A 15,343-nucleotide genomic window follows, 5' to 3' on the forward strand; every position below is an offset into this window, starting at 1 on the left:
CTGCTTTTTCACAAAGACACTTCAGAAGATGTTTGAAAGGCTTTTGCAGCAGCAGGCTCGTTGGTCTAGGGGTATGATTCTCGCTTTGGGTGTGAGAGGTCCCGGGTTCAAATCCCGGACGAGCCCGTGCCTTCATAGGTTCGATCTGTTTTTAAACAGGAGTATTTCTGCTTTCCACTCTTGTAAGATGCCATGGTGGAATGCATTGCATGCTTTCTACTGGTGTCGAGGCAGTTCGGCATGATGAAGGAGTGCGGGATTTCTTTCTAACTGCTTTTTTGTGTTGGAGCAGCACTTCTCGTTGGAACATGAAATGCACAGTGCTTCTCCAAAGTAATTGCAGGGCTGGTTTTGAAATCACCTCTTGGAATGAAAGTGATCCCAGTTCCTTTCTTCCAAAGGAAGAGATCCTGTCAGAAAGGCTCAGCTTTGAGCGTCATGAATATTGTCCCTTAGTCCTTGCATTCCAGTCCAAAGCATAGCCACATAAAGAAAGCAGGTGTGTCTGTTTCCAGTGCAGTGGTTCCAGTCCAATGCATAGCCACATGAAGCAAATAAGCAGGCATGTCTGTTTCTGTAGTGTAGTGGTTATCACGTTCGCCTTACACGCGAAAGGTCCCTGGTTCGAGGCCAGGCAGAAACAGCAAGTTGCTGTGCTTTATCACATTATTTGCATTTACCACCTCACCTGACAGGTAAATTGAAATTAAAGAGGCTGTGTCTATCCCTCACCATCGTGAGGTACTACGCTCCAAGGGCATCGGTCTCAACTCACCAAGAGAAGACGATACACCTTACGGCAGTCAGTTGCTCCCTTTTTGACCTTTCCATTGAAGCCTGGGCCTACTGTGGTCAAGCCAGCCAAGGAAGGAAGGTATGAGAGCGAAAATGGCTTTCCTACCTTCACCAAGAACATACACCTTGAGCAAAGAAAGGGCCAGACTTACAAGGCCCTATCGCCACCGGCACATCATCTTTAGTGACGCCCCGGTGGCACTATGTACTGTGCCGTATTTACAAGACGCCGTTCAACCACGTTTTGTGGCTTAACACCACCTTGTAAATACGGCCCCTTCACACGCAGCCCTTTCCCTGGAAGGGGCGTGCAATGGGCGTTGCTCTGGGTGGGCCACTGCAACACCATAGCATTTTGATGCTGCTCCAGTTTTACGAGTTTTTGTAAATCTGTGGCAGCGCCAAAATCCAAGCGCCATACAATGGGTGTCGTTATAGTGGAGAAACGAGCAGAAATGTTTTCATTTCTCCTCATTTTTGCTCTTTCTATGTGTGCTGCACGAACATATCGCCACTGAAGATTTCTGTTGTGCAGGAAGGTGTGCCTTCCTGAACAAAAACAATTTCCCCCTCCACGCAGCCATCCTTGTACCATGGCGCAAGGATGGCTGCGTTGGTGCTCGGCAGCTAATTTAGAGCTGGCGCAGAGGGAAGCACAGGGGTGCGCTGTATTCTACTAAATACGGCGCTTCCCTGCATTTTGAAAATGACTGAGTGCGAGGCTGCCAAATTTGGCAGAGCGTCTCACTCAGTCATCCTCTTGTAATTATGGGCCAAAAGGTCTAAAGGATAGAGGCGTTTTATGTCATGTTCGATGACGACCATGGAAATGACTCTAGTCATATTGCAGAAGAGAGAACCATGTGCATTTTCTTGCCTTGCGATGTATTCGCCCACTCTCTGCCCTCAACCCTAGGAGCAGGGTCTGAGCAGTGGTGCTTCTGTGCCCTCGCTCGTTGGTGTCCGGGTCCAAATCCCCAACACACCCTTTTTAGCAGAAAACACACAAATTTTACTCAAAATACACAAAGCTTGAAGATTCCTCATTCCACTCAAAGCATTGTTGTGCAAAATATTTTTAGCCTCAGGAGAAAAAAAGGATCACCATGCCTTGGCTTCCTTCCTGCTTGCTTTCAGTGTGCTCTGTGTGATGCTTTCACAGGCTCTGGTTTCAGGCATTTAGGCATCAGATATTTGTCTCTACCCGCAGCTGTGACTTTTCAGTACATCTGAGTGTACGCTTGCTGGCTGACAACGCTGCAATTTTCACACTTACTCCTCGCTTTGCGAGCAACTGCTGATCAAGTATAGAGGCAATCGGGCAAACATATGAGGGGAATTTTGCTCCTTCAGTCAAGCCCTCATGCTTGTTTCTGTAGTGTAGTGGTTATCACGTTCGCCTAACACGCGAAAGGTCCCCGGTTCGAGACCGGGCAGAAACAATGGGCAGTGTCTGCTTTTGTGTTTGCTCCCTAAAAGCTTAGTCTCACTCAGGGATGGCCTTTAAAAACTTGTGACCTGTGTAAAACTTGTATTACTATTGCAGGCCGGTAAAAAGTTATCTGCATCTTTGCGTAGTCGTGCATGTGCCTGGTTTCTTATTCTGTTTTTTACTTTTTTTTTTCTTGGCCATGTTATATTGTGGGGCCTTTAAACCTGTCACCTTGATAGGAACATTGCAAGCGGCAGCATCGACAAGTGCAGACTGAGGAGTCAGACCTAAACACAGACTCAGCTGTCAGGATGGCCGAGTGGTCTAAGGCGGCAGCCTCAAGAGAGCTTGATCTTCAGTTAAGCTAAGCATCCTGGTTTGCTCATGTAGTTGTGGGTTCATATCGCACTTCTGATAGGTCTATTTTCTGCCCTTAAATCTTCCTCTGCTTGCACAGCCAGCTCCCCACAACACTATCTTTGCAAGCTGCTGTAGCATATGAAAAGAAATCCACCAACCCTCCGGCTGGGCCCTCAATCAGCATTCCATGTATTTCTGGAAGGGGCATCTCAGTCACGCCTTCTGTTAGAGCTGCACCTTATCACTGTAACTACCATGCTGGTTTCTACTTAAGCAGTTGATTCCATCGTTTGAAGTGAGGCTCTCCTGCCACTTTTGGGCAGAGAAGGCACTGCCCCTGCAACAACAACAGGCAGACAAGCTCAACCTGGGTTTCCTGGTTAGGTGGGCGGAGCAGAATGGCAATGGTCCCTCCTTGTGACTTGAAATTAACATGAAGAAGACAGAGAGGCAGCTGGGAGTAGGCAGTACCCATGCACCCCTGAACACTGTCTTGCGATTTTCACCCAATTCTGAAATGAGTCGGGAGGAAAGGAGGTGATTTTCCTATCGAAGGCCATTCTGGGAATTCAGCCACCCCGCGTCTCCCAGGTGAGTGTTTCAGGCCTGTGAGGCACTCATATAAATCTCGCCTGATCGAGCACTGAGCGAGCAATTGTGCTTGAATACAAGAGGCATGCTCCTCTGGCTCAGGCGCAAGAGATGGCAGGCCCTTCAGTGCTTCTGGTCTGGAAGTCTACGGTGCAAGGGCCCAGGTCCTGCGGAGGTGTACAACTACCAGAAAGGGTCTGCTTTTCTCATCAGCGCCACAGTTCAGCTTGCTAGCATAGGGCTTCTAAACTACCTCTTGCCTTGCTAGAGGCAAAAAAAAAACCCTTGGCACAAAACATCAATTGCTATGGCACGCTTAGAAGGAGAGTCTCCAAGTGGCCCTGCTTTTTCACAAAGACACTTCAGAAGATGTTTGAAAGGCATTTGCAGCAGCCAGCTCGTTGGTCTAGGGGTATGATTCTCGCTTTGGGTGTGAGAGGTCCCGGGTTCAAATCCCGGACGAGCCCGTGCCTTCATAGGTTCGATCTGTTTTTAAACAGGAGTATTTCTGCTTTCCACTCTTGTAAGATGCCATGGTGGAATGCATTGCATGCTTTCTACTGGTGTCGAGGCAGTTCGGCATGATGAAGGAGTGCGGGATTTCTTTCTAACTGCTTTTTTGTGTTGGAGCAGCACTTCTCGTTGGAACATGAAATGCACAGTGCTTCTCCAAAGTAATTGCAGGGCTGGTTTTGAAATCACCTCTTGGAATGAAAGTGATCCCAGTTCCTTTCTTCCAAAGGAAGAGATCCTGTCAGAAAGGCTCAGCTTTGAGCGTCATGAATATTGTCCCTTAGTCCTTGCATTCCAGTCCAAAGCATAGCCACATAAAGAAAGCAGGTGTGTCTGTTTCCAGTGCAGTGGTTCCAGTCCAATGCATAGCCACATGAAGCAAATAAGCAGGCATGTCTGTTTCTGTAGTGTAGTGGTTATCACGTTCGCCTTACACGCGAAAGGTCCCTGGTTCGAGGCCAGGCAGAAACAGCAAGTTGCTGTGCTTTATCACATTATTTGCATTTACCACCTCACCTGACAGGTAAATTGAAATTAAAGAGGCTGTGTCTATCCCTCACCATCGTGAGGTACTACGCTCCAAGGGCATCGGTCTCAACTCACCAAGAGAAGACGATACACCTTACGGCAGTCAGTTGCTCCCTTTTTGACCTTTCCATTGAAGCCTGGGCCTACTGTGGTCAAGCCAGCCAAGGAAGGAAGGTATGAGAGCGAAAATGGCTTTCCTACCTTCACCAAGAACATACACCTTGAGCAAAGAAAGGGCCAGACTTACAAGGCCCTATCGCCACCGGCACATCATCTTTAGTGACGCCCCGGTGGCACTATGTACTGTGCCGTATTTACAAGACGCCGTTCAACCACGTTTTGTGGCTTAACACCACCTTGTAAATACGGCCCCTTCACACGCAGCCCTTTCCCTGGAAGGGGCGTGCAATGGGCGTTGCTCTGGGTGGGCCACTGCAACACCATAGCATTTTGATGCTGCTCCAGTTTTACGAGTTTTTGTAAATCTGTGGCAGCGCCAAAATCCAAGCGCCATACAATGGGTGTCGTTATAGTGGAGAAACGAGCAGAAATGTTTTCATTTCTCCTCATTTTTGCTCTTTCTATGTGTGCTGCACGAACATATCGCCACTGAAGATTTCTGTTGTGCAGGAAGGTGTGCCTTCCTGAACAAAAACAATTTCCCCCTCCACGCAGCCATCCTTGTACCATGGCGCAAGGATGGCTGCGTTGGTGCTCGGCAGCTAATTTAGAGCTGGCGCAGAGGGAAGCACAGGGGTGCGCTGTATTCTACTAAATACGGCGCTTCCCTGCATTTTGAAAATGACTGAGTGCGAGGCTGCCAAATTTGGCAGAGCGTCTCACTCAGTCATCCTCTTGTAATTATGGGCCAAAAGGTCTAAAGGATAGAGGCGTTTTATGTCATGTTCGATGACGACCATGGAAATGACTCTAGTCATATTGCAGAAGAGAGAACCATGTGCATTTTCTTGCCTTGCGATGTATTCGCCCACTCTCTGCCCTCAACCCTAGGAGCAGGGTCTGAGCAGTGGTGCTTCTGTGCCCTCGCTCGTTGGTGTCCGGGTCCAAATCCCCAACACACCCTTTTTAGCAGAAAACACACAAATTTTACTCAAAATACACAAAGCTTGAAGATTCCTCATTCCACTCAAAGCATTGTTGTGCAAAATATTTTTAGCCTCAGGAGAAAAAAAGGATCACCATGCCTTGGCTTCCTTCCTGCTTGCTTTCAGTGTGCTCTGTGTGATGCTTTCACAGGCTCTGGTTTCAGGCATTTAGGCATCAGATATTTGTCTCTACCCGCAGCTGTGACTTTTCAGTACATCTGAGTGTACGCTTGCTGGCTGACAACGCTGCAATTTTCACACTTACTCCTCGCTTTGCGAGCAACTGCTGATCAAGTATAGAGGCAATCGGGCAAACCTATGAGGGGAATTTTGCTCCTTCAGTCAAGCCCTCATGCTTGTTTCTGTAGTGTAGTGGTTATCACGTTCGCCTAACACGCGAAAGGTCCCCGGTTTGAGACCGGGCAGAAACAATGGGCAGTGTCTGCTTTTGTGTTTGCTCCCTAAAAGCTTAGTCTCACTCAGGGATGGCCTTTAAAAACTTGTGACCTGTGTAAAACTTGTATTACTATTGCAGGCCGGTAAAAAGTTATCTGCATCTTTGCGTAGTCGTGCATGTGCCTGGTTTCTTATTCTGTTTTTTACTTTTTTTTTTCTTGGCCATGTTATATTGTGGGGCCTTTAAACCTGTCACCTTGATAGGAACATTGCAAGCGGCAGCATCGACAAGTGCAGACTGAGGAGTCAGACCTAAACACAGACTCAGCTGTCAGGATGGCCGAGTGGTCTAAGGCGGCAGCCTCAAGAGAGCTTGATCTTCAGTTAAGCTAAGCATCCTGGTTTGCTCATGTAGTTGTGGGTTCATATCGCACTTCTGATAGGTCTATTTTCTGCCCTTAAATCTTCCTCTGCTTGCACAGCCAGCTCCCCACAACACTATCTTTGCAAGCTGCTGTAGCATATGAAAAGAAATCCACCAACCCTCCGGCTGGGCCCTCAATCAGCATTCCATGTATTTCTGGAAGGGGCATCTCAGTCACGCCTTCTGTTAGAGCTGCACCTTATCACTGTAACTACCATGCTGGTTTCTACTTAAGCAGTTGATTCCGTCGTTTGAAGTGAGGCTCTCCTGCCACTTTTGGGCAGAGAAGGCACTGCCCCTGCAACAACAACAGGCAGACAAGCTCAACCTGGGTTTCCTGGTTAGGTGGGCGGAGCAGAATGGCAATGGTCCCGCCTTGTGACTTGAAATTAACATGAAGAAGACAGAGAGGCAGCTGGGAGTAGGCAGTACCCATGCACCCCTGAACACTGTCTTGCGATTTTCACCCAATTCTGAAATGAGTCGGGAGGAAAGGAGGTGATTTTCCTATCGAAGGCCATTCTGGGAATTCAGCCACCCCGCGTCTCCCAGGTGAGTGTTTCAGGCCTGTGAGGCACTCATATAAATCTCGCCTGATCGAGCACTGAGCGAGCAATTGTGCTTGAATACAAGAGGCATGCTCCTCTGGCTCAGGCGCAAGAGATGGCAGGCCCTTCAGTGCTTCTGGTCTGGAAGTCTACGGTGCAAGGGCCCAGGTCCTGCGGAGGCGTACAACTACCAGAAAGGGTCTGCTTTTCTCATCAGCGCCACAGTTCAGCTTGCTAGCATAGGGCTTCTTGACTACCTCTTGCCTTGCTAGAGGCAAAAAAAAAACCCTTGGCACAAAACATCAATTGCTATGGCACGCTTAGAAGGAGAGTCTCCAAGTGGCCCTGCTTTTTCACAAAGACACTTCAGAAGATGTTTGAAAGGCTTTTGCAGCAGCAGGCTCGTTGGTCTAGGGGTATGATTCTCGCTTTGGGTGTGAGAGGTCCCGGGTTCAAATCCCGGACGAGCCCGTGCCTTCATAGGTTCGATCTGTTTTTAAACAGGAGTATTTCTGCTTTCCACTCTTGTAAGATGCCATGGTGGAATGCATTGCATGCTTTCTACTGGTGTCGAGGCAGTTCGGCATGATGAAGGAGTGCGGGATTTCTTTCTAACTGCTTTTTTGTGTTGGAGCAGCACTTCTCGTTGGAACATGAAATGCACAGTGCTTCTCCAAAGTAATTGCAGGGCTGGTTTTGAAATCACCTCTTGGAATGAAAGTGATCCCAGTTCCTTTCTTCCAAAGGAAGAGATCCTGTCAGAAAGGCTCAGCTTTGAGCGTCATGAATATTGTCCCTTAGTCCTTGCATTCCAGTCCAAAGCATAGCCACATAAAGAAAGCAGGTGTGTCTGTTTCCAGTGCAGTGGTTCCAGTCCAATGCATAGCCACATGAAGCAAATAAGCAGGCATGTCTGTTTCTGTAGTGTAGTGGTTATCACGTTCGCCTTACACGCGAAAGGTCCCTGGTTCGAGGCCAGGCAGAAACAGCAAGTTGCTGTGCTTTATCACATTATTTGCATTTACCACCTCACCTGACAGGTAAATTGAAATTAAAGAGGCTGTGTCTATCCCTCACCATCGTGAGGTACTACGCTCCAAGGGCATCGGTCTCAACTCACCAAGAGAAGACGATACACCTTACGGCAGTCAGTTGCTCCCTTTTTGACCTTTCCATTGAAGCCTGGGCCTACTGTGGTCAAGCCAGCCAAGGAAGGAAGGTATGAGAGCGAAAATGGCTTTCCTACCTTCACCAAGAACATACACCTTGAGCAAAGAAAGGGCCAGACTTACAAGGCCCTATCGCCACCGGCACATCATCTTTAGTGACGCCCCGGTGGCACTATGTACTGTGCCGTATTTACAAGACGCCGTTCAACCACGTTTTGTGGCTTAACACCACCTTGTAAATACGGCCCCTTCACACGCAGCCCTTTCCCTGGAAGGGGCGTGCAATGGGCGTTGCTCTGGGTGGGCCACTGCAACACCATAGCATTTTGATGCTGCTCCAGTTTTACGAGTTTTTGTAAATCTGTGGCAGTGCCAAAATCCAAGCGCCATACAATGGGTGTCGTTATAGTGGAGAAACGAGCAGAAATGTTTTCATTTCTCCTCATTTTTGCTCTTTCTATGTGTGCTGCACGAACATATCGCCACTGAAGATTTCTGTTGTGCAGGAAGGTGTGCCTTCCTGAACAAAAACAATTTCCCCCTCCACGCAGCCATCCTTGTACCATGGCGCAAGGATGGCTGCGTTGGTGCCCGGCAGCTAATTTAGAGCTGGCGCAGAGGGAAGCACAGGGGTGCGCTGTATTCTACTAAATACGGCGCTTCCCTGCATTTTGAAAATGACTGAGTGCGAGGCTGCCAAATTTGGCAGAGCGTCTCACTCAGTCATCCTCTTGTAATTATGGGCCAAAAGGTCTAAAGGATAGAGGCGTTTTATGTCATGTTCGATGACGACCATGGAAATGACTCTAGTCATATTGCAGAAGAGAGAACCATGTGCATTTTCTTGCCTTGCGATGTATTCGCCCACTCTCTGCCCTCAACCCTAGGAGCAGGGTCTGAGCAGTGGTGCTTCTGTGCCCTCGCTCGTTGGTGTCCGGGTCCAAATCCCCAACACACCCTTTTTAGCAGAAAACACACAAATTTTACTCAAAATACACAAAGCTTGAAGATTCCTCATTCCACTCAAAGCATTGTTGTGCAAAATATTTTTAGCCTCAGGAGAAAAAAAGGATCACCATGCCTTGGCTTCCTTCCTGCTTGCTTTCAGTGTGCTCTGTGTGATGCTTTCACAGGCTCTGGTTTCAGGCATTTAGGCATCAGATATTTGTCTCTACCCGCAGCTGTGACTTTTCAGTACATCTGAGTGTACGCTTGCTGGCTGACAACGCTGCAATTTTCACACTTACTCCTCGCTTTGCGAGCAACTGCTGATCAAGTATAGAGGCAATCGGGCAAACATATGAGGGGAATTTTGCTCCTTCAGTCAAGCCCTCATGCTTGTTTCTGTAGTGTAGTGGTTATCACGTTCGCCTAACACGCGAAAGGTCCCCGATTCGAGACCGGGCAGAAACAATGGGCAGTGTCTGCTTTTGTGTTTGCTCCCTAAAAGCTTAGTCTCACTCAGGGATGGCCTTTAAAAACTTGTGACCTGTGTAAAACTTGTATTACTATTGCAGGCCGGTAAAAAGTTATCTGCATCTTTGCGTAGTCGTGCATGTGCCTGGTTTCTTATTCTGTTTTTTACTTTTTTTTTTCTTGGCCATGTTATATTGTGGGGCCTTTAAACCTGTCACCTTGATAGGAACATTGCAAGCGGCAGCATCGACAAGTGCAGACTGAGGAGTCAGACCTAAACACAGACTCAGCTGTCAGGATGGCCGAGTGGTCTAAGGCGGCAGCCTCAAGAGAGCTTGATCTTCAGTTAAGCTAAGCATCCTGGTTTGCTCATGTAGTTGTGGGTTCATATCGCACTTCTGATAGGTCTATTTTCTGCCCTTAAATCTTCCTCTGCTTGCACAGCCAGCTCCCCACAACACTATCTTTGCAAGCTGCTGTAGCACATGAAAAGAAATCCACCAACCCTCCGGCTGGGCCATCAATCAGCATTCCATGTATTTCTGGAAGGGGCATCTCAGTCACGCCTTCTGTTAGAGCTGCACCTTATCACTGTAACTACCATGCTGGTTTCTACTTAAGCAGTTGATTCCATCGTTTGAAGTGAGGCTCTCCTGCCACTTTTGGGCAGAGAAGGCACTGCCCCTGCAACAACAACAGGCAGACAAGCTCAACCTGGGTTTCCTGGTTAGGTGGGCGGAGCAGAATGGCAATGGTCCCTCCTTGTGACTTGAAATTAACATGAAGAAGACAGAGAGGCAGCTGGGAGTAGGCAGTACCCATGCACCCCTGAACACTGTCTTGCGATTTTCACCCAATTCTGAAATGAGTCGGGAGGAAAGGAGGTGATTTTCCTATCGAAGGCCATTCTGGGAATTCAGCCACCCCGCGTCTCCCAGGTGAGTGTTTCAGGCCTGTGAGGCACTCATATAAATCTCGCCTGATCGAGCACTGAGCGAGCAATTGTGCTTGAATACAAGAGGCATGCTCCTCTGGCTCAGGCGCAAGAGATGGCAGGCCCTTCAGTGCTTCTGGTCTGGAAGTCTACGGTGCAAGGGCCCAGGTCCTGCGGAGGCGTACAACTACCAGAAAGGGTCTGCTTTTCTCATCAGCGCCACAGTTCAGCTTGCTAGCATAGGGCTTCTTGACTACCTCTTGCCTTGCTAGAGGCAAAAAAAAAACCCTTGGCACAAAACATCAATTGCTATGGCACGCTTAGAAGGAGAGTCTCCAAGTGGCCCTGCTTTTTCACAAAGACACTTCAGAAGATGTTTGAAAGGCATTTGCAGCAGCAGGCTCGTTGGTCTAGGGGTATGATTCTCGCTTTGGGTGTGAGAGGTCCCGGGTTCAAATCCCGGACGAGCCCGTGCCTTCATAGGTTCGATCTGTTTTTAAACAGGAGTATTTCTGCTTTCCACTCTTGTAAGATGCCATGGTGGAATGCATTGCATGCTTTCTACTGGTGTCGAGGCAGTTCGGCATGATGAAGGAGTGCGGGATTTCTTTCTAACTGCTTTTTTGTGTTGGAGCAGCACTTCTCGTTGGAACATGAAATGCACAGTGCTTCTCCAAAGTAATTGCAGGGCTGGTTTTGAAATCACCTCTTGGAATGAAAGTGATCCCAGTTCCTTTCTTCCAAAGGAAGAGATCCTGTCAGAAAGGCTCAGCTTTGAGCGTCATGAATATTGTCCCTTAGTCCTTGCATTCCAGTCCAAAGCATAGCCACATAAAGAAAGCAGGTGTGTCTGTTTCCAGTGCAGTGGTTCCAGTCCAATGCATAGCCACATGAAGCAAATAAGCAGGCATGTCTGTTTCTGTAGTGTAGTGGTTATCACGTTCGCCTTACACGCGAAAGGTCCCTGGTTCGAGGCCAGGCAGAAACAGCAAGTTGCTGTGCTTTATCACATTATTTGCATTTACCACCTCACCTGACAGGTAAATTGAAATTAAAGAGGCTGTGTCTATCCCTCACCATCGTGAGGTACTACGCTCCAAGGGCATCGGTCTCAACTCACCAAGAGAAGACGATACACCTTACGGCAGTCAGTTGCTCCCTTTTTGACCTTTCCATTGAAGCCTGGGCCTACTGTGGTCAAGCCAGCCAAGGAAGGAAGGTATGAGAGCGAAAATGGCTTCCCTACCTTCACCAAGAACATACACCTTGAGCAAAGAAAGGGCCAGACTTACAAGGCCCTATCGCCACCGGCACATCATCTTTAGTGACGCCCCGGTGGCACTATGTACTGTGCCGTATTTACAAGACGCCGTTCAACCACGTTTTGTGGCTTAACACCACCTTGTAAATACGGCCCCTTCACACGCAGCCCTTTCCCTGGAAGGGGCGTGCAATGGGCGTTGCTCTGGGTGGGCCACTGCAACACCATAGCATTTTGATGCTGCTCCAGTTTTACGAGTTTTTGTAAATCTGTGGCAGCGCCAAAATCCAAGCGCCATACAATGGGTGTCGTTATAGTGGAGAAACGAGCAGAAATGTTTTCATTTCTCCTCATTTTTGCTCTTTCTATGTGTGCTGCACGAACATATCGCCACTGAAGATTTCTGTTGTGCAGGAAGGTGTGCCTTCCTGAACAAAAACAATTTCCCCCTCCACGCAGCCATCCTTGTACCATGGCGCAAGGATGGCTGCGTTGGTGCTCGGCAGCTAATTTAGAGCTGGCGCAGAGGGAAGCACAGGGGTGCGCTGTATTCTACTAAATACGGCGCTTCCCTGCATTTTGAAAATGACTGAGTGCGAGGCTGCCAAATTTGGCAGAGCGTCTCACTCAGTCATCCTCTTGTAATTATGGGCCAAAAGGTCTAAAGGATAGAGGCGTTTTATGTCATGTTCGATGACGACCATCGAAATGACTCTAGTCATATTGCAGAAGAGAGAACCATGTGCATTTTCTTGCCTTGCGATGTATTCGCCCACTCTCTGCCCTCAACCCTAGGAGCAGGGTCTGAGCAGTGGTGCTTCTGTGCCCTCGCTCGTTGGTGTCCGGGTCCAAATCCCCAACACACCCTTTTTAGCAGAAAACACACAAATTTTACTCAAAATACACAAAGCTTGAAGATTCCTCATTCCACTCAAAGCATTGTTGTGCAAAATATTTTTAGCCTCAGGAGAAAAAAAGGATCACCATGCCTTGGCTTCCTTCCTGCTTGCTTTCAGTGTGCTCTGTGTGATGCTTTCACAGGCTCTGGTTTCAGGCATTTAGGCATCAGATATTTGTCTCTACCCGCAGCTGTGACTTTTCAGTACATCTGAGTGTACGCTTGCTGGCTGACAACGCTGCAATTTTCACACTTACTCCTCGCTTTGCGAGCAACTGCTGATCAAGTATAGAGGCAATCGGGCAAACCTATGAGGGGAATTTTGCTCCTTCAGTCAAGCCCTCATGCTTGTTTCTGTAGTGTAGTGGTTATCACGTTCGCCTAACACGCGAAAGGTCCCCGGTTCGAGACCGGGCAGAAACAATGGGCAGTGTCTGCTTTTGTGTTTGCTCCCTAAAAGCTTAGTCTCACTCAGGGATGGCCTTTAAAAACTTGTGACCTGTGTAAAACTTGTATTACTATTGCAGGCCGGTAAAAAGTTATCTGCATCTTTGCGTAGTCGTGCATGTGCCTGGTTTCTTATTCTGTTTTTTACTTTTTTTTTTCTTGGCCATGTTATATTGTGGGGCCTTTAAACCTGTCACCTTGATAGGAACATTGCAAGCGGCAGCATCGACAAGTGCAGACTGAGGAGTCAGACCTAAACACAGACTCAGCTGTCAGGATGGCCGAGTGGTCTAAGGCGGCAGCCTCAAGAGAGCTTGATCTTCAGTTAAGCTAAGCATCCTGGTTTGCTCATGTAGTTGTGGGTTCATATCGCACTTCTGATAGGTCTATTTTCTGCCCTTAAATCTTCCTCTGCTTGCACAGCCAGCTCCCCACAACACTATCTTTGCAAGCTACTGTAGCATATGAAAAGAAATCCACCAACCCTCCGGCTGGGCCCTCAATCAGCATTCCATGTATTTCTGGAAGGGGCATCTCAGTCACGCCTTAAGCTGCACCTTATCACTGTAACTACCATGCTGGTTTCTACTTAAGCAGTTGATTCCATCGTTTGAAGTGAGGCTCTCCTGCCACTTTTGGGCAGAGAAGGCACTGCCCCTGCAACAACAACAGGCAGACAAGCTCAACCTGGGTTTCCTGGTTAGGTGGGCGGAGCAGAATGGCAATGGTCCCTCCTTGTGACTTGAAATTAACATGAAGAAGACAGAGAGGCAGCTGGGAGTAGGCAGTACCCATGCACCCCTGAACACTGTCTTGCGATTTTCACCCAATTCTGAAATGAGTCGGGAGGAAAGGAGGTGATTTTCCTATCGAAGGCCATTCTGGGAATTCAGCCACCCCGCGTCTCCCAGGTGAGTGTTTCAGGCCTGTGAGGCACTCATATAAATCTCGCCTGATCGAGCACTGAGCGAGCAATTGTGCTTGAATACAAGAGGCATGCTCCTCTGGCTCAGGCGCAAGAGATGGCAGGCCCTTCAGTGCTTCTGGTCTGGAAGTCTACGGTGCAAGGGCCCAGGTCCTGCGGAGGCGTACAACTACCAGAAAGGGTCTGCTTTTCTCATCAGCGCCACAGTTCAGCTTGCTAGCATAGGGCTTCTTGACTACCTCTTGCCTTGCTAGAGGCAAAAAAAAAACCCTTGGCACAAAACATCAATTGCTATGGCACGCTTAGAAGGAGAGTCTCCAAGTGGCCCTGCTTTTTCACAAAGACACTTCAGAAGATGTTTGAAAGGCTTTTGCAGCAGCAGGCTCGTTGGTCTAGGGGTATGATTCTCGCTTTGGGTGTGAGAGGTCCCGGGTTCAAATCCCGGACGAGCCCGTGCCTTCATAGGTTCGATCTGTTTTTAAACAGGAGTATTTCTGCTTTCCACTCTTGTAAGATGCCATGGTGGAATGCATTGCATGCTTTCTACTGGTGTCGAGGCAGTTCGGCATGATGAAGGAGTGCGGGATTTCTTTCTAACTGCTTTTTTGTGTTGGAGCAGCACTTCTCGTTGGAACATGAAATGCACAGTGCTTCTCCAAAGTAATTGCAGGGCTGGTTTTGAAATCACCTCTTGGAATGAAAGTGATCCCAGTTCCTTTCTTCCAAAGGAAGAGATCCTGTCAGAAAGGCTCAGCTTTGAGCGTCATGAATATTGTCCCTTAGTCCTTGCATTCCAGTCCAAAGCATAGCCACATAAAGAAAGCAGGTGTGTCTGTTTCCAGTGCAGTGGTTCCAGTCCAATGCATAGCCACATGAAGCAAATAAGCAGGCATGTCTGTTTCTGTAGTGTAGTGGTTATCACGTTCGCCTTACACGCGAAAGGTCCCTGGTTCGAGGCCAGGCAGAAACTGCAAGTTGCTGTGCTTTATCACATTATTTGCATTTACCACCTCACCTGACAGGTAAATTGAAATTAAAGAGGCTGTGTCTATCCCTCACCATCGTGAGGTACTACGCTCCAAGGGCATCGGTCTCAACTCACCAAGAGAAGACGATACACCTTACGGCAGTCAGTTGCTCCCTTTTTGACCTTTCCATTGAAGCCTGGGCCTACTGTGGTCAAGCCAGCCAAGGAAGGAAGGTATGAGAGCGAAAATGGCTTTCCTACCTTCACCAAGAACATACACCTTGAGCAAAGAAAGGGCCAGACTTACAAGGCCCTATCGCCACCGGCACATCATCTTTAGTGACGCCCCGGTGGCACTATGTACTGTGCCGTATTTACAAGACGCCGTTCAACCACGTTTTGTGGCTTAACACCACCTTGTAAATACGGCCCCTTCACACGCAGCCCTTTCCCTGGAAGGGGCGTGCAATGGGCGTTGCTCTGGGTGGGCCACTGCAACACCATAGCATTTTGATGCTGCTCCAGTTTTACGAGTTTTTGTAAATCTGTGGCAGCGCCAAAATCCAAGCGCCATACAATGGGTGTCGTTATAGTGGAGAAACGAGCAGAAATGTTTTCATTTCTCCTCATTTT

General features: G+C 48.4%; 14 non-coding genes across 14 annotated transcripts; all 14 read left to right on the forward strand.

Moving 5' to 3' along the window:
* The first annotated feature begins 54 nt into the window (after positions 1–54).
* TRNAP-UGG (transfer RNA proline (anticodon UGG)) lies at positions 55–126 on the forward strand. Its single transcript has one exon. It is a non-coding gene; the product is annotated as a tRNA-Pro (tRNA).
* Positions 127–570: 444 nt separating this feature from the next.
* Positions 571–643, forward strand: TRNAV-UAC (transfer RNA valine (anticodon UAC)). Its single transcript has one exon. It is a non-coding gene; the product is annotated as a tRNA-Val (tRNA).
* Positions 644–2,164: 1,521 nt separating this feature from the next.
* On the forward strand, positions 2,165–2,237 carry TRNAV-AAC (transfer RNA valine (anticodon AAC)). The gene has a single exon. It is a non-coding gene; the product is annotated as a tRNA-Val (tRNA).
* Positions 2,238–3,573: 1,336 nt separating this feature from the next.
* On the forward strand, positions 3,574–3,645 carry TRNAP-UGG (transfer RNA proline (anticodon UGG)). The gene has a single exon. It is a non-coding gene; the product is annotated as a tRNA-Pro (tRNA).
* A 444-nt stretch (positions 3,646–4,089) lies between these two features.
* TRNAV-UAC (transfer RNA valine (anticodon UAC)) lies at positions 4,090–4,162 on the forward strand. The gene has a single exon. It is a non-coding gene; the product is annotated as a tRNA-Val (tRNA).
* A 1,521-nt stretch (positions 4,163–5,683) lies between these two features.
* TRNAV-AAC (transfer RNA valine (anticodon AAC)) lies at positions 5,684–5,756 on the forward strand. Its single transcript has one exon. It is a non-coding gene; the product is annotated as a tRNA-Val (tRNA).
* Positions 5,757–7,092: 1,336 nt separating this feature from the next.
* TRNAP-UGG (transfer RNA proline (anticodon UGG)) lies at positions 7,093–7,164 on the forward strand. The gene has a single exon. It is a non-coding gene; the product is annotated as a tRNA-Pro (tRNA).
* A 444-nt stretch (positions 7,165–7,608) lies between these two features.
* On the forward strand, positions 7,609–7,681 carry TRNAV-UAC (transfer RNA valine (anticodon UAC)). The gene has a single exon. It is a non-coding gene; the product is annotated as a tRNA-Val (tRNA).
* Positions 7,682–9,202: 1,521 nt separating this feature from the next.
* Positions 9,203–9,275, forward strand: TRNAV-AAC (transfer RNA valine (anticodon AAC)). The gene has a single exon. It is a non-coding gene; the product is annotated as a tRNA-Val (tRNA).
* Positions 9,276–10,611: 1,336 nt separating this feature from the next.
* On the forward strand, positions 10,612–10,683 carry TRNAP-UGG (transfer RNA proline (anticodon UGG)). Its single transcript has one exon. It is a non-coding gene; the product is annotated as a tRNA-Pro (tRNA).
* Positions 10,684–11,127: 444 nt separating this feature from the next.
* TRNAV-UAC (transfer RNA valine (anticodon UAC)) lies at positions 11,128–11,200 on the forward strand. The gene has a single exon. It is a non-coding gene; the product is annotated as a tRNA-Val (tRNA).
* Positions 11,201–12,721: 1,521 nt separating this feature from the next.
* Positions 12,722–12,794, forward strand: TRNAV-AAC (transfer RNA valine (anticodon AAC)). Its single transcript has one exon. It is a non-coding gene; the product is annotated as a tRNA-Val (tRNA).
* A 1,330-nt stretch (positions 12,795–14,124) lies between these two features.
* TRNAP-UGG (transfer RNA proline (anticodon UGG)) lies at positions 14,125–14,196 on the forward strand. Its single transcript has one exon. It is a non-coding gene; the product is annotated as a tRNA-Pro (tRNA).
* Positions 14,197–14,640: 444 nt separating this feature from the next.
* Positions 14,641–14,713, forward strand: TRNAV-UAC (transfer RNA valine (anticodon UAC)). Its single transcript has one exon. It is a non-coding gene; the product is annotated as a tRNA-Val (tRNA).
* Positions 14,714–15,343: the final 630 nt, after the last annotated feature.

This window comes from Pleurodeles waltl, chromosome 10, assembly GCF_031143425.1.
Source record: "Pleurodeles waltl isolate 20211129_DDA chromosome 10, aPleWal1.hap1.20221129, whole genome shotgun sequence".
Taxonomy (NCBI): domain Eukaryota; kingdom Metazoa; phylum Chordata; class Amphibia; order Caudata; family Salamandridae; genus Pleurodeles; species Pleurodeles waltl.